The 23617-nt window shown below is 38.9% G+C and overlaps 1 long non-coding RNA gene across 1 annotated transcript; it reads right to left on the minus strand.

Moving 5' to 3' along the window:
* Positions 1 to 21954: 21954 nt before the first annotated feature.
* LOC145818215 (uncharacterized) lies at positions 21955 to 23422 on the minus strand. The gene is made up of 3 exons (XR_014359633.1): positions 23063 to 23422; positions 22889 to 22970; positions 21955 to 22157 (listed from the first exon to the last, which is right to left on the minus strand). It is a non-coding gene; the product is annotated as an uncharacterized LOC145818215 (long non-coding RNA).
* Between the last annotated feature and the right edge of the window lie 195 nt (positions 23423 to 23617).

The raw sequence follows: 23617 nt of genomic DNA on the forward strand, positions 1-23617 counted from the left end.
GATAGCAGATATGTAATTATGGTGTTCATTTGCCATTTCTCATCCATTAGGGTTCAAATACGTGGACACTTATTCCGACCCTCTTGCATGATGGCGGATATGTAATTATGGTCTTTACTTGCCATTTCTCATGCATTAGGGTTTAAACACTCGGACACTTGTTCGGACCGTCTTGCATGATGGCAGATATGTACATATGCTGTTTATTTGCCATTTCTTATGCATTAGGGTTTAAATACTCGGACACTTATTCGGACCCTCTTGCATGATGGCAGGTGTGTAATTATGGTGTTTACTTGCCATTTCTCATGCATTAGGGTTTAAACACACGGACACTTATTCGGACTCTTTTGCATGATGGCAGATATGTAATTACAGTGTTTATTTGCCATTTCTCATGCATTACGGTTTAAATATTCGAACACGTATTCAGACCCTCTTCCTTCATGGCTGGTATGCAATTATGGTGTTTACCTGCCATTTCTTATGCATTAGGGTTCAAACACGCGGACACTTATTCGGACCCTCTTGCATGATGGCAGATATGTAATTGTGGTGTTTATTTGTCATTTCTCATGCATTAGGGTTTAAATACTTGGACACTTCTTCGGACCCACTTGCATGTACGCAGATATGTAATTATGGTGTTTACTTGCCATTTCTCATGCATTAGGGTTTAAACACTCGGACACTTATTCGGAGCCTCTTGCATGACGGCAGTTATGTAATTACGGTCTTTATTTGGCATTTCTCATGCATTAGGGTTTAAATACTCGGACACCTATACGGACCCTCTTGCATGATGGCAGATACGTAATTATGGTGTTTACTTGCCATTTCTCATGCATTAGGGTTTAAACACTCGGACACTTATTCGGACCCTCTTACATGATCGCAGATTTGTACTTATGGTGTTTATTGGCCAATTCTCAAGCATTACGGTTTAAATACTCGGACCACTATTCCGACCCTCTTGCATGATGGCAGATATGTAATTATGTTGTTTACTTGCCATTTCTCATGCATTAGGGTTTAAACACTCGGACACTTATTCGGACCCTCTTGCATGATGGCAGATATGTAATTACGGTGTTTATTTTCCAATTCTTATGCATTCGGGTTTAAACACTCCGACACATATTCGGACCCTCTTGCATGATGGCAGATTTGTAATTATGGTGTTTACTTGCCATTTGTCATGCATTAGTTCATAAACACTGGGACACTTACTCGGACCCCTTGCGTAATGGCAGATACGTAATTATGATGTTTATTGGCCATTTCTAATGCATTAGGGTTTAAATACTCGAACACTTATTCAGACCCTTTTGCAAGAAGGCAGATATGTAATTATGGTGTTATTGCCATTTCTCATGCATTAGGGTTTAAAAACTCGGACACTTATTCCGACCCTCTTGCATGATGGCATATATGTAATTTTGGTGTTTATTTGCCATATCTCATGCATTAGGGAATAATTCTCGGACACTTATTCGGACCCACTTGCATGATGGGAGATATGTAATTATGGTGTTAACCTGCCATTTCTCATGGATTAGGGTTTAAACACTCGGTCACTTATTCCGACCCTCTTGCATGATGGCAGATATGTAATTATGGTGTTTCCTTGACATTTCTCATGCATTAGGGTTTAAACACTCGGACACTTATTCGGACGCTCTTGCATGGTCGCAGATTTGTACTTATGGTGTTCATTTGCCATTTCTCATGCATTAGGGTTTAAATACTCGGACACTTATTCGGACCCTCTTGCACAATGGCAGATACGTAATTATGGGGTTTACTTGCCATTTCTCATGCATTTGGGTTTAAACACTCGGACCCTAACTCGGACCCTCTTGCATGATGGCAGATATGTAATTATGGTGTTTATTTGCCGTTTCTCATGCATTACGGTTTAAATACTCGGACACTTATTCGGACCCTCTTGCATGATTGCAGATATGTAATTATGGTGTTTACTTGCCTTTTCTCATGCATTAGGGTTTAAACACTCGGACACTTATTCGGACCCTCTTGCATGATAGCAGATATGTAATTATGGGGTTTACATGCGTTTTCTCATGCATTAGGGTTTAAAGACTCGGGCACTTATTCGGACCCTCTTTCATGATGGCAGATATGTAATTATGGTGTTTATTTGACATTTCTCATGCATTGGGGATTAAATACTCGGACACTTATTCGGACACTCATGCATGATGCCAGATATGTAATTATGCTGTTTATTTGCCATTTCTCATGCGTTAGGGTTTAAATACTCGAACACCTATTCCGACCCTCTTGCATGATGGCAGAAATGTAATTATGGTGTTTACCTGCCATTTCTCATGCGTTAGGGTTTAAACACTCGGACCTTAACTTGGACCCTCTTGCACGATGGCAGATATGTAATTATGGTGTTTATTCGCCGTTTCTCATGCATTAGGGCTTAAATACTCGGACACTTATTCGGACCCTCTTGCATGATAGCAGATATGTAATTATAGTGTTTACTTGCCATTTCTCATGCATTAGGGTTTAAACACTCAGACACTTATTCGGACCCTCTTGCATGATGGCAGATATGTAATTATGGTGTTTATTTTCCATTTCTCATGCATTAGTGTTTAAGTACTCGGACACCTATTCCGACCCTCTTGCATGATGGTAGATATGTAATTATGGTGTTTACTTGCCATTTCTCATGCATTAGAGTTTAAACACTCAGACACTTATTCGGACCCTCCTGCATGATAGCAGATATGTAATTATAGTGTTTATTTGCCATTTCGCATCCATTAGGGTTCAAATACGTGGACACTTACTCCGACCCTCTTGCATGATGGCAGATATGTAATTATGGTGTTTACTTGCCATTTCTCATGCATTAGGGTTTAAACACTCAGACACTTGTTCGGACCGTCTTGCATGATGGCAGATGTGTACATATGCTGTTTATTTGCCATTTCTCATGCATTAAGGTTTAAATACTCGGACACTTATTCAGACCCTCTTGCATGATGGCAGGTGTGTAATTATGGTGTTTACTTTCCATTTCTCATGCATTAGGGTTTAAACACTCGGACACTTATTCGGACCCTCTTGCATGATCGCAGATTTGTACTTATGGTGTTTATTTGCCAATTCTCAAGCATTACGGTTTAAATCCTCGGACCACTATTCCGACCCTCTTGCATGATGGCAGATATGTAATTATGGTGTTTACTTGCCATTTCTCATGCATTAGGGTTTAAACACTCGGACACTTATTCGGACCCACTTGCATGATGGCAGATATGTAATTACGGTGTTTATTTTCCAATTCTTATGCATTCGGGTTTAAACACTCCGACACATATTCGGACCCTCTTGCATGATGGCAGATTTGTAATTATGGTGTTTACTTGCCATTTCTCATGCATTAGTTCATAAACACTGGGACACTTACTCGGACCCCCTTGCATAATGGCAGATATGTAATTATGATGTTTTTTTGCCATTTCTAATGCATTAGGGTTGAAATACTCGAACACTTATTCAGCCCCTTTTGCAAGAAGGCAGATATGTAATTATGGTGTTATTGCCATTTCTCATGCATTAGGGTTTAAAAACTCGGACACTTATTCCGACCCTCTTGCATGATTGCTGATATGTACTTAGGGTGTTTAGTTGTCATTTCTCATGCATTAGGGTTTAAACACTCGGACACTTATTCGGACCCTCCTGCATGATGGCATATATGTAATTTTGGTGTTTATTTGCCATATCTCATGCATTAGGGAATAATTCTCGGACACTTATTCGGACCCCCTTGCATGATGGGAGATATGTAATTATGGTGTTAACCTGCCATTTCTCATGCATTAGGGTTTAAACACTCGGACACTTATTCCGACCCTCTTGCATGAGGGCAGATATGTAATTATGGTGTTTCCTTGCAATTTCTCATGCATTAGGGTTTAAACACTCGGACACTTATTCGGACGCTCTTGCATGATCGCAGATTTGTACTTATGGTGTTCATTTGCCATTTCTCATGCATTACGGTTTAAATACTTGGACACTTATTCGGACCCTCTTGCACGATGGCAGATACGTAATTATGGGGTTTACTTGCCATTTCTCATACATTAGGGTTTAAATACTCGGACACTTATTCGGACCCTCTTGCATTATGGCAGATATGTAATTATGGTGTTTACTTGCCATTTCTCATGCATTAGGGTTTAAACACACGGACACTTATTAGGACTCTCTTGCATGATGGCAGATATGTAATTACGGTGTTTATTTTCCATTTCTCATGCATTAGGGTTTAAATATTCGGACACGTATTCAGACCCTCTTCGTTGATGGCAGATATGTAATTATGGTGTTTATTTGCCATTTCTTATGCATTAGTGTTCAAACACTCGGACACTTATTCGGACCCTCTTGCATGATGGCAGATATGTAATTGTGGAGTTTATTTGCCATTTCTCATGCATTAGGGTTTAAATACTCGGACACTTATTCGGACCATCTTGCATGAAGGCAGATATGTAATTATGGTGTTTACTTGCAATTTCTCGTGCATTAGGGTTTAAACACTCGGACACTTATTTGGAGCCTCTTGCATGATGGCAGATATGTAATTATCGTCTTTATTTGGCATTTCTCATGCATTAGGGTTTAAATACTCGGACACCTATTCGGGCCTTCTAGCATGATGGCAGATATGTAATTATGGTGTTTATTTGCCATTTCTCATGCATTAGGGTTTAAATACTCGGACACTTTTTCCGGCTCTCTTGCATGATGGCAGATATGTAATTGTGGTGTTTACTTGCCATTTCTCATGCATTAGGGTTTAAACACTCGAAAACTCATTCGAACCCTCTGACATGATGGCAGATATGTAATTATGGTGTTTACTTGCCATTTCTCGTGCATTAGGGTTTAAACACGCGCACACTTATTCGGACCCTCTTGCATGATGGCTGATATGTAATTATGGTGTTTACTTGCCATTTCTAATGCATTAAGGAATAAACACTCGGACACTTATTCCGACCCTCTTGCATGATCGCAGATTTGTACTTATGGTCTTTATTTGCCATTTCTCATGCATTAGGGTTTAAATACTTGGACACTTATTCAGACCCTCTTGCATGATGGCAGATATGTAATTATGGTGTTTACTTGCCATTTCTCATGCATTAGGGTTTAAACACTCGGACCCTAACTCGGACCCTCTTGCATGATGGCAGATATGTAATTATGGTGTTTACTTGCCATTTCTCATGCATTTGGGTTTAAACACACGGACACCTATTCGTACTCTCTTGCATGATGGCAGATATGTAATTACGGTGTTTATTTGCCATTTCTCATGCATTAGGGCTTAAATACTCGGAAACTTATTCGGACCCTCTTGCACGATAGCAGATATGTAATTATAGTGTTTACTTGCCATTTCTCATGCATTAGGGTTTAAAAACTCAGACACTTATTCGGACCCTCTTGCATGATGGCAGATATGTAATTATGGTGTTTATTTTCCATTTCTCATGCATTAGTGTTTAAGTACTCGGACACCTATTCCGACCCTCTTGCATGATGGTAGATATGTAATTATGGTGTTTACTTGCCATTTCTCATGCATTAGAGTTTAAACACTCGGACACTTATTCGGACCCTCCTGCATGATAGCAGATATGTAATTATAGTGTTTATTTGCCATTTCGCGTCCATTAGGGTTCAAATACGTGGACACTTACTCCGACCCTCTTGCATGATGGCAGATATGTAATTATGGTGTTTACTTGTCATTTCTCATGCATTAGGGTTTAAACACTCAGACACTTGTTCGGACCGTCTTGCATGATGGCAGATATGTAATTATGCTGTTTATTTGCCATTTCTCATGCGTTAGGGTTTAAATACTCGGACACCTATTCCGACCCTCTTGCATGATGGCAGATATGTAATTATGGTGTTTACCTGCCATTTCTCATGCATTAGGGTTTAAACACTCGGACACTTATTCGGACCCTCTTGTATGATCGCAGATTTGTACTTATGGTGTTTATTTGCCAATTCTCAAGCATTACGGTTTAAATCCTCGGACCACTATTCCGACCCTCTTGCATGATGGCAGATATGTAATTATGGTGTTTACTTGCCATTTCTCATGCATTAGGGTTTAAACACTCGGACACTTATTCGGACCCTCTTGCATGATGGCATATATGTAATTACGGTGTTTATTTTCCAATTCTTATGCATTCGGGTTTAAACACTCCGACACATATTCGGACCCTCTTGCATGATGGCAGATTTGTAATTATGGTGTTTACTTGCCATTTCTCATGCATTAGTTCATAAACACTGGGACACTTACTCGGACCCCCTTGCATAATGGCAGATATGTAATTATGATGTTTATTTGCCATTTCTAATGCATTAGGGTTGAAATACTCGAACACTTATTCAGCCCCTTTTGCAAGAAGGCAGATATGTAATTATGGTGTTATTGCCATTTCTCATGCATTAGGGTTTAAAAACTCGGACACTTATTCCGACCCTCTTGCATGATTGCTGATATGTACTTAGGGTGTTTAGTTGTCATTTCTCATGCATTAGGGTTTAAACACTCGGACACTTATTCGGACCCTCCTGCATGATGGCATATATGTAATTTTGGTGTTTATTTGCCATATCTCATGAATTAGGGAATAATTCTCGGACACTTATTCGGACCCCCTTGCATGATGGGAGATATGTAATTATGGTGTTAACCTGCCATTTCTCATGCATTTGGGTTTAAACACTCGGACACTTATTCCGACCCTCTTGCATGATGGCAGATATGTAATTATGGTGTTTCCTTGCAATTTCTCATGCATTAGGGTTTAAACACTCGGACACTTATTCGGACGCTCTTGCATGATCGCAGATTTGTACTTATGGTGTTCATTTGCCATTTCTCATGCATTAGGGTTTAAATACTCGGACACTTATTCGGACCCTCTTGCACGATGGCAGATACGTAATTATGGGGTTTACTTGCCATTTCTCATACATTAGGGTTTAAATACTCGGACACTTATTCGGACCCTCTTGCATTATGGCAGATATGTAATTATGGTGTTTACTTGCCGTTTCTCATGCATTAGGGTTTAAACACACGGACACTTATTAGGACTCTCTTGCATGATGGCAGATATGTAATTACGGTGTTTATTTTCCATTTCTCATGCATTAGGGTTTAAATATTCGGACACGTATTCAGACCCTCTTCGTTGATGGCAGATATGTAATTATGGTGTTTATTTGCCATTTCTTATGCATTAGTGTTCAAACACTCGGACACTTATTCGGACCCTCTTGCATGATGGCAGATATGTAATTGTGGAGTTTATTTTCCATTTCTCATGCATTAGGGTTTAAATACTCGGACACTTATTCGGACCCTCTTGCATGAAGGCAGATATGTAATTATGGTGTTTACTTGCAATTTCTCGTGCATTAGGGTTTAAACACTCGGACACTTATTTGGAGCCTCTTGCATGATGGCAGATATGTAATTATCGTCTTTATTTGGCATTTCTCATGCATTAGGGATTAAATACTCGGACACCTATTCGGGCCTTCTAGCATGATGGCAGATATGTAATTATGGTGTTTATTTGCCATTTCTCATGCATTAGGGTTTAAATACTCGGACACTTTTTCCGGCTCTCTTGCATGATGGCAGATATGTAATTGTGGTGTTTACTTGCCATTTCTCATGCATTAGGGTTTAAACACTCGAAAACTCATTCGAACCCTCTGACATGATGGCAGATATGTAATTATGGTGTTTACTTGCCATTCCTCGTGCATTAGGGTTTAAACACGCGGACACTTATTCCGACCCTCTTGCATGATGGCTGATATGTAATTATGGTGTTTACTTGCCATTTCTAATGCATTAAGGAATAAACACTCGGACACTTATTCCGACCCTCTTGCGTGATCGCAGATTTGTACTTATGGTCTTTATTTGCCATTTCTCATGCATTAGGGTTTAAATACTTGGACACTTATTCGGACCCTCTTGCATGATGGCAGATATGTAATTATGGTGTTTACTTGCCATTTCTCATGCATTAGGGTTTAAACACTCGGACCCTAACTCGGACCCTCTTGCATGATGGCAGATATGTAATTATGTTATTTACTTGCCATTTCTCATGCATTTGGGTTTAAACACACGGACACTTATTTGTACTCTCTTGCATGATGGCAGATATGTAATTACGGTGTTTATTTGCCATTTCTCATGCATTCGGGTTTAAATATTCAGACACGTATTTAGACCCTCTTCCTTGATGGCTGGTATGTAATTACGGTGTTTACTTGCCATTTCTTATGCATTAGGGTTCAAACACTCGGACACTCATTCGGACCCTCTTGCATGATGGCAGATATGTAATTGTGGGGTTTATTTGCCATTTCTCATGCATTGGGGTTTAAATACTTGGACACTTATTCGGACCCTCTTGCATGGAGGCAGATATGTAATTATGGTGTTTACATGCCATTTCTCATGCATTAGGGTTTAAATACGCTGACACTTATTCCGGCCCTCTTGCATGACGGCAGATATGTAATTATGGTGTTTACTTGCCATTTCTCATGCATTAGGATTTAAACACTCGGAAACATATTCGGACCCTGTTGCATGATGGCAGATATGTAATTCTGGTGTTTACTTGCCATTTCTCGTGCGTTACGGTTTAAACACTCGGACACTTATTCCGACCCTCTCGCATGATGGCAGATATGTACTTATGGGGTTTACTTGTCATCTCTCATGCATTAGGGTTTAAACACTCGGACACTTATTCGGACCCTCTTGTATGATCGCAGATATGTACATATGCCGTTTATTTGCCATTTCTCATGCATTAGGGTTTAAATACTTGGACACTTATTCAGACCCTCTTGCATGATGGCAGATATGTAATTCTTGTGTTTACTTGCCATTTCTCATGCATTAGGGTTTAAACACTCGGACACTTATTCGGACCCTCTTGCATGATGGCAGATATGTAATTATGGTGTTTATTTTCCAATTCTCAGGCATTAGGGTTTAAACACTCCAACACATATTCGGACCCTCTTGCATGATGGCAGATATGTAATTATGGGGTTTACTTGCCATTTCTCATGCATTAGGGTTTAAACACTCGGACCGTAACTCGGAACCTCTTGCATGATGGCAGATATTTAATTATGGTGTTTATTTGCCCTTTCTCATGCATTAGGGTTTAAATACTCGGACACTTATTCGGACCCTCTTGCATGATAGCAGATATGTAATTATGGTGTTTACTTGCCATTTCTCATGCATTAGGGCGTAAACACCCGGACACTTGTTCGGACCCTCTTGCATGATGGCAGATATGTAATTCTGGTGTTTACATGCCATTTCTCATGCATTAGGGTTTAAACACTCGGACACTTATTCGAACCCTCTTGCATGACGGCATATATGTAATTTTGGTGTTTATTTGCCATATCTCATGCATTAGGGTTTAAATTCTCGGACACTTATTCGGACCCCCTTGCATGATGGGAGATACGTAATTATGGTGTTTACTTGCCATTTCTCATGCATTAGGGTTTAAACACTCGGACACTTATTCCGATCCTTTTGCATGACGGCAGATATGTAATTATGGTGTTTACTTGCCATTTCTCATGCATTAGGGTTTAAACACTCGGACACTTATTCGGACCCTCTTCCATGATCGCAGATTTGTACTTCTGGTGTTTATTTGCCATTTCTCAAGCATTACGGTTTAAATACTCGGACAGCTATTCCGACCCTCTTGCATGATGGCAGATATGTAATTATGGTGTTTACTTGCTATTTCTCATGCATTAGGGTTTAAACACTCGGACACTTATTCGGACCCTCTTGCATGATGGCAGATATGTAATTACGGTGTTTATTTTCCAATTCTTATGCATTCAGGTTCAAACACTCCGACACATATTCGGACCCTCTTGCATGATGGCAGATTTGTAATTATGGTGTTTACCTGCCATTTCTCATGCATTAGGGTTTAAACACTCGGACACTTATTCCGACCCTCTTGCTTGATGGCAGATATGTAATTATGGGGTTTACTTGCCATTTCTCATGCATTAGGGTCAAAGCATTCGGACACTTATTCGGACGCTCTTGCATGATCGCAGATTTGTACTTATGGTGTTCATTTGCCATTTCTCATGCATTAGTGTTTAAATACTTGGGCACTTATTCGGACCCTCTTGCATGATGGCAGATATGTAATTATGGGGTTTCCTTGCCATTTCTCATGCATTAGGGTTTTAACACTCGGACCCTAACTCGGACCCTCTTGCATGATGGCAGATAAGTAATTATGGTGTTTATTTGCCCTTTCTCATGCATTAGGGTTTATATACTTGGACACTTATTCGGACCCTCTTGCATGATAGCAGATATGTAATTATGGTGTTTACTTGCCATTTCTCAGGCATTAGGGCTTAAACACTCGGACACATATTCAGACCCTCTTGCATGATGGTAGATATGTAATTATGGTGTTTACTTACCATTTCTCATGCATTAGGGTTTAAACACACGGACACTTATTCGGACTCTCTTGTATGACGCCAGATATGTAATTACGGTGTTTATTTTCCATTTCTCATGCATTAGGATTTAAATATTCGGACACGTATTCAGACCCTCTTCGTTGATGGCAGATATGTAATTATGGTGTCTATTTGCCATTTCTTATGCATTAGGGTTCCAACAGTCGGACACTTATTCGGACCCTCTTGCATGATGGCAGAAATGTAATTGTGGTGTTTATTTGCCATTTCTCATGCATTAGGGTTTAAATACCCAGACACTTATTCGGACCCTCTTGCATGAAGGCAGATATGTAATTATGGTGTTTACTTGCCATTTCTCGTGCATTAGGGTTTAAACACTCGTACACTTATTCGGAGCCTCTTGCATGATGGCAGATATATAATTATCGTCTTTATTTGGCATTTCTCATGCATTAGGGTTTAAATACTCGGACACCTATTCGGACCTTCTTGCATGATGGCAAATATGTAATTATGGTGTTTATTTTCCATTTCACATGCATTAGGGTTTAAATACTTGGACACTTATTCCGGCTCTCTTGCATGATCGCAGATATGTAATTGCGGTGTTTACTTGCCATTTCTCATGCATTAGGGTTTAAACACTCGGAAACTTATTCAAACCCTCTGACATAATGGCAGATATATAATTGTGGTGTTTACTTGCCATTTCTCGTGCATTAGGGTTTAAACACTCGGACACTTATTCCGACCCTGTTGCATGATGGCTGATATGTAATTATGGTGTTTACTTGCCATTTCTAATGCATTAAGGTTTAAACACTCGGACACTTATTCCGACCCTCTTGCATGATCGCAAATTTGTACTTATGGTGTTTATTTGCCATTTCTCATGCATTTGGGTTTAAATACTCGGACACTTATTCGGACCCTCTTGCATGATGGCAGATATGTAATTATGGTGTTTACTTGCCATTTCTCATGCATTAGGGTTTAAACACTCGGACCCTAACTCGGACCCTCTTGCATGTTGGCAGATAAGTAATTATGGTGTTTATTTTCCGTTTCTCTTGCATTAGGGCTTAAATACTCGGACACTTATTCGGACCCTCTTACATGATAGCAGATATGTAATTATGGTGTTTCCTGGCCATTTCTCATGCATTAGGGCTTAAACTCTCGGACACTTATTCGGACCCTCCTGCATGATAGCAGATATGTAATTATGGTGTTTACTTGCCATTTCTCATGCATTAGGGTTTAAACACTCGGAAACTTATTCGAACCCTCTGACATGATGGCAGATATGTAATTATGGTGTTTACTTGCCATTTCTCATGCATTAGGGTTTAAACACTCAGACACTTATTCCGACCCTCTCGCATGATGGCTGATTTGTAATTATGGTGTTTAGTTGCCATTTCTCACGCATTAAGGTTTAAACACTCGGACACTTATTCTGACCCTCTTGCATGATCGCAGATTTGTACTTATGGTGTTTATTTGCCATTTCCCATGCATTAGGGTTTGAATACTCGGACACTTATTCGGACCCTCTTGCATGATGGCAGATATGTAATTATGGTGTTTACTTGCCATTTCTCATGCATTAGGGTTTAAACACTCGGACCCTAACTCGGACCCTCTTGCATGATGGCAGATATGTAATTATGGTGTTTATTTGCCATTTCTCATGCATTAGGGTTCAAAAACTCGGACACCTATTCCGACCCTCTTGCATGATGGCAGATATGTAATTATGGTGTTTACTTGCCATTTCTCACGCATTAGGGTTTAAACACTCGGACACTTATTCGGACCCTCTTGCATGATAGCAGATATGTAATTATGGTGTTTATTTGCCATTTCTCACGGATTAGGGTTCAAATACTCGGACACTTAATCCGACCCTCTTGCATGATGGCAGATATGTAATTATGGTGTTTACTAGCCATTTCTCATGCATTAGGGTTTAAACACTCAGACACTTGTTCGGACCCTCTTGCATGATGGCAGATATGTACTTATGGTGTTTATTTTCCATTTCTCATGCATTAGGGTTCAAGTACTTGGACACTTATTCCGACCCTCTTGCATGATGGCAGCTATGTAATTATGGTGCTTACTTGCCATTTCTCATGCATTAGGGTTTAAACACTCGGACCCTAACTCGAACCCTCTTGCTGGATGGCAGATATGTAATTATGGTGTTTATATTGCCGTTTCTCATGCATTAGGGCTTAAATACTCGGACACTTATTCGGACCTTCTTGCATGATAGCAGATATGTAATTATAGTGTGTACTTGCCATTTCTCACACATTAGGGCTTAAACACTCGGACACTTATTCAGACCGTCGTGCCTGATGGCGGATATGTAATTATGGTGTTTACTTGCCATTTCCCATGCATTACGGATTAAACAATCGGACACTTATTCGGACCCTCTTGCATGATGGCAGATATGTAATTATGGTGTTTATTTGCCATTTCTCATGCATTAGGGTTTAAATACTCGGACACCTATTCCGACCCTCTTGCATGATGGCAGATATGTAATTATGGTGTTTACTTGCCATTTCTCATGCATTAGGGTTTAAACACTCGGAAATTTGTTCGGACCCTCTTTCATGATGGCAGATATGTACATATGGTGTTTATTTTCCATTTCCCATGCATTAGGGTTTAAATACTCGGACACTTATTCCGACCCTCTTGCATGAGTGCAGATATGTAATTATGGTGGTTGCTTGCCATTTCTCATGCATTAGGGTTTAAACACTCGGACACTTGTTCGGACCCCTCTTGCATGATGGCAGATATGTACTTATAGTGTTTATTTTCCATTTCTCATGCATTAGGGTTTAAATACTCAGACACTTATTCGGACCCTCTTGCGTGATGGCAGAAATGTAATTATGGTGTTTACTTGCCATTTCTCATGCATTAGGGTTTAAACACTCGGACCCTAACTCGGACCCTCTTGCATGATGGCAGATATGTAATTATGGTGTTTATTTGCCATTTCTCATGCATTAGGGTTCAAATATTCGGACACCTATTCCGACCCTCTTGCATGATGGCAGATATGTAATTATGGTGTTTACTTGCCATTTCTCACGCATTTGGGTTTAAACACTCGGACACTTATTCGGACCCTCTTGCATGATAGCAGATATGTAATTATGGTGTTTATTTGCCATTTCTCCCGCATTATGGTTCAAATACTCGGACACTTAATTCGACCCTCTTGCATGATGGCAGATATGTAATTATGGTGTTTACCTGCCATTTCTCATGCATTAGGGTTTAAACACTCGGACACTTGTTCGGACCCTCTTGCATGATGGCAGATATGTACTTATGGTGTTTATTTTCCATTTCTCATGCATTTGGGTTCAAATACTCGGACACTTATTCCGACCCTCTTGCATGATGGCAGATATGTAATTATGGTGTTTACTTGCCATTTCTCATGCATTAGGGTTTAAACACTCAGACACTTGTTCGGACCCTCTTGCATGATGGCAGGTATGTACTTATGGTGTTTAATTTACATTTCTCATGCATTAGGGTTTAAATACTCGGACACTTATTCGGACCCTCTTGCGAGATGGCAGATATGTAATTATGGTGTCTACTTGCCATTTCTCATGCATTAGGGCTTAAACACATAGACACTAATTCAGACTCTCTTGCATGATGGCAGATATGTAATTACGGTGTTTATTTGACATTTCTCATGCATTAGGGTCTAAATACTCGGACACGTATTCAGACCCTCTTCGTTGATGGCAGATATGTAATTATGGTGTTTACTTGCCATTTCTGATGCATTAGGGTTCAAACACTCGGACACTTATTCGGACCCTCTTGCATGATGGCAGATATGTAATTGTGGTGTTTATTTGCCATTTCTCATGCGTTAGGGTTTAAATACTCCAACACTTATTCGGACCCTCTTGCATGAAGGCAGATATGTAATTATCGTGTTTACTTGCCATTTCTCGTGCATTAGGGTTTAAACACTCCGACACTTATTCGGAGCCTCTTGCATGATGGCAGATATGTAATTATGGTCTTTATTTGGCATTTCTCATGCATTAGGGTTTAAATACTCGGACACCTATTCGGACCTTCTTGCATGATGGCAGATATGTAATTATGGTGTTTATTTTCCATTTCTCATGCATTAGGGTTTAAACACTCGGACACTTGTTCGGACCCTCTTGCATGATGGCAGATATGTACTTATGGTGTTTATTTTCCATTTCTCATGCATTAGGGTTCAAGTACTTGGACACTTATTCCGACCCTCTTGTATGATGGCAGCTATGTAATTATGGTGCTTACTTGCCATTTCTCATGCATTAGGGTTTAAACACTCGGACCCTAACTCGAACCCTCTTGCTGGATGGCAGATATGTAATTATGGTGTTTATATTGCCGTTTCTCACGCATTAGGGCTTAAATACTCGGACACTTATTCGGACCCTCTTGCATGATAGCAAATATGTGATTATAGTGTGTACTTGCCATTTCTCACGCATTAGGGCTTAAACACTCGGACACTTATTCAGACCGTCGTGCATGATGGCGGATATGTAATTATGGTGTTTACTTGCCATTTCCCATGCATTACGGATTAAACAATCGGACACTTATTCGGACCCTCTTGCATGATGGCAGATATGTAATTATGGTGTTTATTTGCCATTTCTCATGCATTAGGGTTTAAATACTCGGACACCTATTCCGACCCTCTTGCATGATGGCAGATATGTAATTATGGTGTTTACTTGCCATTTCTCATGCATTAGGGTTTAAACACTCGGACATTTGTTCGGACCCTCTTGCATGATGGCAGATATGTACATATGGTGTTTATTTTCCATTTCTCATGCATTAGGGTTTAAATACTCGGACACTTATTCCGACCCTCTTGCATGAGTGCAGATATGTAATTATGGTGTTTGCTTGCCATTTCTCATGCATTAGGGTTTAAACACTCGGACACTTGTTCGGACCCTCTTGCATGTTGGCAGATATGTACTTATGGTGTTTATTTTCCATTTCTCATGCATTAGGGTTTAAATACTCAGACACTTATTCGGACCCTCTTGCGTGATGGCAGATATGTAATTATGGTGTTTACTTGCCATTTCTCATGCATTAGGGTTTAAACACACGGACACTTATTCGGACTCTCTTGCATGATGGCAGATATGTAATTACGGTGTTTATTTGCCATTTCTCAGGCATTTGGGTTTAAATATTCGGACACGTATTCTGACCCTCTTCCTTGATGGCAGATATGTAATTATGGTGTTTACTTGCCATTTCTTATGCATTAGGGTTAAAAAACTCGGACACTTATTCGGACCCTCTTGCATGATGGCAGATCTGTAATTGTGGTGTTTATTTGCCATTTCTCATGCATTAGGGTTTAAATACTCGGACACTTATTCAGACCCTCTTGCATGAAGGCAGATATGTAATTATGGTCTTTACTTGCCATTTCTCGTGCATTAGGGTTTAAACACTCGGACACTTATTCGGAGCCTCTTGCATGATGGCTGATATGTAATTATGGTCTTTATTTGGCATTTCTCATGCAATAGGGTTTAAATACTCGTACACCTATTCAGACCATCTTGCATGATGGCAGATATGTAATTGTGGTGTTTATTTGCCATTTCTCTTGCATTAGGGTTTAAATACTCGGACACTTATACCGGCTCTCTTGCATGATGGCAGATATGTAATTATGGTTTTACTTGCCATTTCTCATGCATTAGGGTTTAATCACTCGGAAACTTATTCGGACCCTCTGACATGATGGCAGATATGTAATTATGGTGTTTACTTGCCATTTCTCGTGCATTAGGGTTTAAACACTCGGACACTTATTCCGACCCTCTTGCATGATGGCTGATTTGTAATTATGGTGTTTACTTGCCATTTCTCATGCATTAGGGTTTAAACACTCGGACACTTATTCGGACCCTCTTGCATGATCGCAGATTTGTACTTATGGTGTTTATTTGCCATTTCTCATGCATTAGGGTTCAAACACTCGGGCACTTTTTCCGACCCTCTTGCGTGATGGCAGATATGTAATTATGGTGTTTACTTTCCATTTCTCATGCATTAGGGTTTAAATACTCGGACACCTATTCCGACCCTCTTGCCTGATGGCAGATATGTAATTATGGTGTTTACTTGCCATTTCTCATGCATTAGGGTTTAAACACTCGGACACTTATTTGGACCCTCTTGCATGATAGCAGATATGTAATTATGGTGTTTATTTGCCATTTCTCATGCATTAGGTTTCAAATACTCGGACACTTATTCCGACCCTCTTGCATGATGGCAGATATGTAATTATGGTGTTTATTTTCCATTTCTCATGCATTAGGGTTTAAATACTCGGACACCTATTCCGACCCTCTTGCCTGATGGCAGATATGTAATTATGGTGTTTACTTGCCATTTTCTCATGCATTAGGGTTTAAACACTCGGGCACTTATTCGGACCCTCTTGCGTGATAGCAGATATGTAATTATGGTGTTTATTTGCCATTTCTCATGCATTAGGTTTCAAATACTCGGACACTTATTCCGACCCGCTTGCATGATGGCAGATATGTAATTATGGTGTTTACTATCCATTTCTTATGCATTAGGGTTTAAACACTTGGACACTTGTTCGGACCCTCTTGCATGATGGCAGATATGTAATTATGGTGTTCACTTGCCATTTCTCATGCATTAGGGCTTAAACACACGGACACTTATTCGGACTGTCTTGCATGATGGCAGATCTGTAATTACGGTGTTCATTTGTTATTTCTCATGCATTAGGGTTTAAATATTCGAACACGTATTCAGGCCCTCTTCCTTGATGGCTGCTATGTAATTATGGTGTTTACTTGCCATTTCTTATGCATTTGGGTTCAAACACTCGGACACTTTTTCAGACCCTCTTGCATGATGGAAGATATGTAATTGTGGTGTTTATTTGCCATTTCTCATGCATTATGGTTTAATTACTTGGACACTTCTTCGGACCCCCTTACATGAAGGAAGATATGTAATTATGGTGTTTACTTGCCATTTCTCGGGCATTAGAGTTTAAACACTCGGACACTTATTCGGAGCCTCTTGCATGATCGCAGATTTGTACATTTGGTGTTTATTTGCCATTTCTCATGCATTAGGGTTTAAATACTCGGACACTTATTCGGGCCCTCTTGCATTATAGCAGATATGTAATTATGGTGTTTACTTGCCATTTCTCATGCATTAGGATTTAAACACTCGGACCCTAACTCGGATCCTCTTGCATGATGGTAGATATGTAATTATGGTGTTCACTTGCCATTTCTCATGCATTAGGCCTTAAACACACAGACACTTATTCGGACTGTCTTGCACGATGGCAGATATGTAATTACGGTGTTCATTTGTCATTTCTCATGCATTAGGGTTTAAATATTCGAACACGTAGTCAGACCCTCTTCCTTGATGGCTGGTATATAATTGTGGTGTTTACTTGCCATTTCTTATGCATTAGGGTTCAAACACTTGGACACTTATTCGGACCCTCTTGCATGATGGCAGATATGTAATTGTGGTGTTTATTTGCCATTTCTCATGCATTATGGTTTACATACTTCGACACTTCTTCGGACCCTCTTGCATGAAGGCAGATATGTAATTCTGGTGTTTACTTTCCATTTCTCATGCATTAGGGTTTAAACACTCAGACACTTATTCAGAGCCTCTTGCACGATCGCAGATTTGTACTTATGATGTTTATTTGCCATTTCTCATGCATTAGGGTTTAAATACTCAGACACTTATTCGGACCCTCTTGCATTATGGCAGATATGTAATTATGGTGTTTACTTGCCATTTCTCATGCATTAGGGTTTAAACACTCGGACCCTAACTCGGACCCTCTTGCATGATGGCAGATATGTAATTATGGTGTTTATTTGCCGTTTCTAATGCATTAGGGCTTAAATATTCGGACACTTATTCGGACCCTCTTGCATGATAGCAGATATGTAATTATGGTGTTTACTTGCCATTTCTCATGCATTAGGGCTTAAACACTCGGACAGTTATTCGGACCCTCGTGCATGATGGCGGATATGTAATTATGGTGTTTACTTGCCATTTCTCATGCATTAGGGTTTAAACACTCGGACACTTATTCGGACCCTCTTGCATTAAGGCAGATATGTAATTATGGTGTTTATTTGCCACTTCTCATGCATTAGGGTTTAAACACTCGGACACTTATTCGGACCCTCTTATATGATAGCAGATTTGTAATTATGGTGTATATTTGCCATTTCTCATGCATTACGGTTCAAATACTCGGACACTTATTCCGACCCTCTTGAATGATGGCAGATATGTAAATATGGTGTTTACTTGCCATTTCTTATGCATTAGGGATCAAACAATCGGACACTTATTCAGACCCTCTTGCATGATGGCAGATATGTAATTGTGGTGTTTATTTGCCATTTCTCATGCATTAGGGTTTAAATACTTGGACACTTCTTCGGACCCTCTTGCATGAAGGCAGATATTTAATTATGGTGTTTACTTGCCATTTCTCATGCATTAGGGTTTAAACACTCGGACACTTATTCGGAGCCTCTTGCATGACGGCAGATATGTAATTATGGTCTTTATTTGGCATTTCTCATGCATTAGGGTTTAAATACTCGGACACCTATACGGACCCTCTTGCATGATGGCAGATATGTAATTATGGTGTTTACTTTCCATTTCTCATGCTTTAGGGTTTAAACACACGGACACTTATTCGGACTCTCTTGCTTGATGGCAGATATGTGACTACGGTGTTTATTTGCCATTTCTCATGCATTGGGGTTTAAATATTCAGAAACGTATTCAGACCCTCTTTCTTGATGGCAGATATGTAATTATGGTGTTTACTTGCCATTTCTTATGCATTAGGGTTCAAACACTCGGACACTTATTCGGACCGTCTTGCATGATGGCAGATATGTAATTGTGGTGTTTATTTGCCATTTCTCATGCATTAGGGTTTAAATACTCAGACACTTATTCGGACCCTCTAACATGAAGGCAGATATGTAATTATGGTGTTTACTTGCCATTTCGCATGCATTAGGGTTTAAACATTCGGACACATATTCGGAGCCTCTTGCATGATGGCAGATATGTAATTATGGTCTTTATTTGGCATTTCTCATGCATTAGGGTTTAAATACTCGGAAACCTATTCGGACCTTCTTGCATGATGGCAGATATGTAATTATCACTACAAGAAATTGCATTTTTCGCAACGCAACAAAATATGTTGCTAAAAGGAAAAATTCGTTGGTAAAGAGTTTTGCCGACACACAAAGCTACGTTGGCAACCCGTAGGCAAAAGTGAGTTGGCAAAAGTTTTTGCTGACGAAATTATCATTGCGTTGGTAAAAGTAATGCCTTTAGCGATGAACATAGTCGTCGATAAAAGTCTCCATTCAAATATGATGATTGTGTGGCACTTTTCGCGACACAAATTTGCGTGGGCAAAAAATATACTTTTACCAACAACATATGCGTCGGCAAAAGTAAACTTTTGGCGACATATTTACGTCGGTAAATGTTGCCATTTGCCGGAGATTTGTTTGTCGCTAAAGCTTTACTTTTGGCAACGACAAATTGGCGTTGGCAATTTATACACTTCTACCAAGTTGGCAAAAGTAACTTTTAGCGACACATTTACGTCGGTAAATGTTGCCATTTGCCAATGATTTGGTTGTTGATAAAGCTTTAGTTTTGGCAACTACAAATTGGCATTGGCAAAAAATACACTTTTAGCAACACAATATGAGTGGGAAAAAATAACCTTTTGGCTACACATTTACCGACAAGTGGTTTGTCGAGAAAATTTTACTTTTTGGCAACGACAAATTTGTAACGGCAAAAAAAATTGAAAATCATATTTATTTTTTTGTAAGATTTACATATTTACAAGAGGACATCCCCCAGGCACTACTATTACAAACTAATAACATTGATATTAAATCACCTAAAGTTGATGTGTAGGCAAAAAAACACTCCTGAAAAATATGTTTTTGGAAGCGTTGTATAAAACCTAAAAGGGTAAACTCACTACAATACTCAAATACATCCAAATTGTGAACCCATAGTAAAAACAGCAAATAACAAAATGAAATCATGAAACAAACAACAACCCAAATTTGTAGCAGACCAGTATCTAGTAGCAGCCCGCTTCACAGCAACATTGCAGCAGCAACAGCCCAACAAAATTCTGCAGCAGCACACCTGCAGTAGCAGCAGCAGACCAACAACAGACCAGCAGAATTAAAGATGAAGAACATCTAAGCAACAAGGCAATCACTATTGTAGTGTGTTACCGAGTGGAAGCAGTAAAGATGAAGCCATATTTTCATTTTTTTGGTAACAAAAATTAAATTTCAACGCAATCACTATTATTCTAGTTAAACAATAATTCTATATTTAGAATTTAGTATGTTCAAATTTGTAAACCTACACTTACAAGGATAGATGCTCGCGATGCAAATTTACTTTTAACAAATGATGGGACCACAATACTTTTAAAATCTTCATGCGACACATAAGTAAACAGTGGAAGGAAAGCTTCACTGAGACCCATTGCTGGTTTTTCTTTTGCATTCAGAACTGATTTAACATACATATCAAGAAATGTTGGCTGTACAACAAAAAGCAATCAATCAAAACACTAGCTAGAGGAACGTTAAATATAAGTGCAACATAAAATCCGAAATCGCAGGACCTGACATAACATTAACATCATGTTTGACAACATTGATAATTTTAGTGCCATTTTAGTATATCACTAAACACTGTCAGCATCCAAATTTGTAGAATTTCGAAATGTAATTGTTAATTTGGCACTTGAAATCAGAATTTAAATCATATTCCATTTAGCATGTTCGTCATTTTGTGCAAAGTCAAGTTTCTCTATCTTAAAAATTAGACCCCCTCTTTAATGGATTTTATTCTTTAATTACTAACTAATTTTGCATTACCAAATTGCACTCAATAGAGGAAGCTCCAAAATTTATCATTTTTCGGCACTAGATAGGGTCATCAATAGCCCACAAGAATATTGTTGCTGATACAATAGCTAAAAGAAAAGAGCTTCTTACCTTCCATTGGTCAAATAAAGAAGGAATTGAACTTGAAAATTCCAGTAAAAGCCCCAACAGTTCCGAGCTATCTTTGTATGGGATCCTCGAATCCTTTAGTTCTGCAATGTAGGTTTTGTAGATTTATGATGACTGAAAAAATAAAAAATATAAAATGCATAGGAAATTTAGAACTAGAAACCCATAAAAATGATTTAATCAAAACTGGAAAAATGTTAGAGGGGTAAACCTCTGAGAACAAACGAAAAAATGTTCGTTTAAGGCATTGCTCATAAGATTCAATGGCCAGAGTTATATTGCCGGCATCTCTATAAAGAACCCCTATACAAAAAGAATTTTAAGAAACTAATCGATAATAAAACTGAGAGAGAGAGAGAGAGAGAGAGAGAGAGAGAGAGAGAGAGAGAATTTCAAAACAGAACATTATTTTTGTGTCCAAATAATAAAAATGTGTAAGACTGGAAAACCTAGAATACTAGACATCACCACTAAATAGAATCAACAGACACAATATGTAGTATTGATTTTTCAAATGCAGTGTCAGCAAGCATCCTTTTTCTCTTCTTCTTCTTATCCCTTTTTTGTTTTTTTTGTTTTTTCTTTCTTTTTGAGGTAAATTAATAAAGTGACAACAAAGGGGCACATCCTCCATCCATACACTAGGGGTCTACAAAAAGCCAACTATAATCCATCCACCAAAGATAACTCTCCCATAAAATCAACAAACGCAAAAGAAGTGTCACAAAAATTCCCTTTCAGACAAAAATGAAAACAACGTAAAAGAGCCAATTCAAGTTTGTGAAATGCAATCCCAATAAAAAATAAAACCATTAACTTCAGTATCAAATGAAAACTACATTTATGTAACCTTGAATTTTGGCAGAGAAGCAACATTCACAAATACAATTTTTTTTTATCCCCCTTGACAAGTAACACCAATAATGCCAATGACAACCAAAAGAGCAACAATAACTACCATGTTAACAAAAAGAGGAAGTAACAGCATGCCAAAAACATGATGACCACAGGGTGAGAGAGAGAAACAAAGAGACCTAAGTTATTATATGCTTCCGCATATGTGGGGTTTGCAACAATAGCTTTCTCAATCATGCTTGCAGCAGCATCCATTTTACCCTGTAAAGAGAAATAAAACGTAAAATCGATCAGCAGCTGCATATTGTCCTTTCCAAAAAAAAGATTTTTTTGAACGGGTATAGGTACTGAACCTGGACAGTGTAGACGACACCAAAGTTGTTCAAGGACTCTGAGAAATTTGGTTTGATGGATAAAGCCAACTGCAAAAGAATAAATAATTTTTATAATATAAAGTGCACGATGATTTGAGACTTAAAATTTGCACATAAGCATCATAATTTTGCCTGATAACACTCCACAGCTTTATCAAGGTTGTCACGGTCTTTGTATATCACTCCTAAATTGTTGCATGCCTCTGCACAATGAGGATTGAAGTGGAAAGCAAGTTCATAAAACACAATTGCCTGCACAGATATTAAATAAATATTCTCAAGTTCTAGATTTGAAATGCATCAAATTTCTCATTAAAGCAACTAATAGAAAGGAAGAAAATGAACGATGTCTGGTCTTGTCCATCACATGTCCATAATTTAAAAAAATAAAAAAGAAAAATTGGATACTATTTTTCGCTTCTCAAACACAAGTCGGTGACATGTTCAGAAGTATGTGTCTCAGACATCTGGGACAATAATACATGAGATGATAGTGTGTCGGTGCTTCATAGACCAAAGCTAATAATAAAATTG

This window comes from Camellia sinensis, unplaced genomic scaffold (genome assembly GCF_055761805.1).
Source record: "Camellia sinensis isolate YWXY unplaced genomic scaffold, ASM5576180v1 Unanchor6, whole genome shotgun sequence".
Taxonomy (NCBI): Eukaryota; Viridiplantae; Streptophyta; class Magnoliopsida; order Ericales; family Theaceae; genus Camellia; species Camellia sinensis.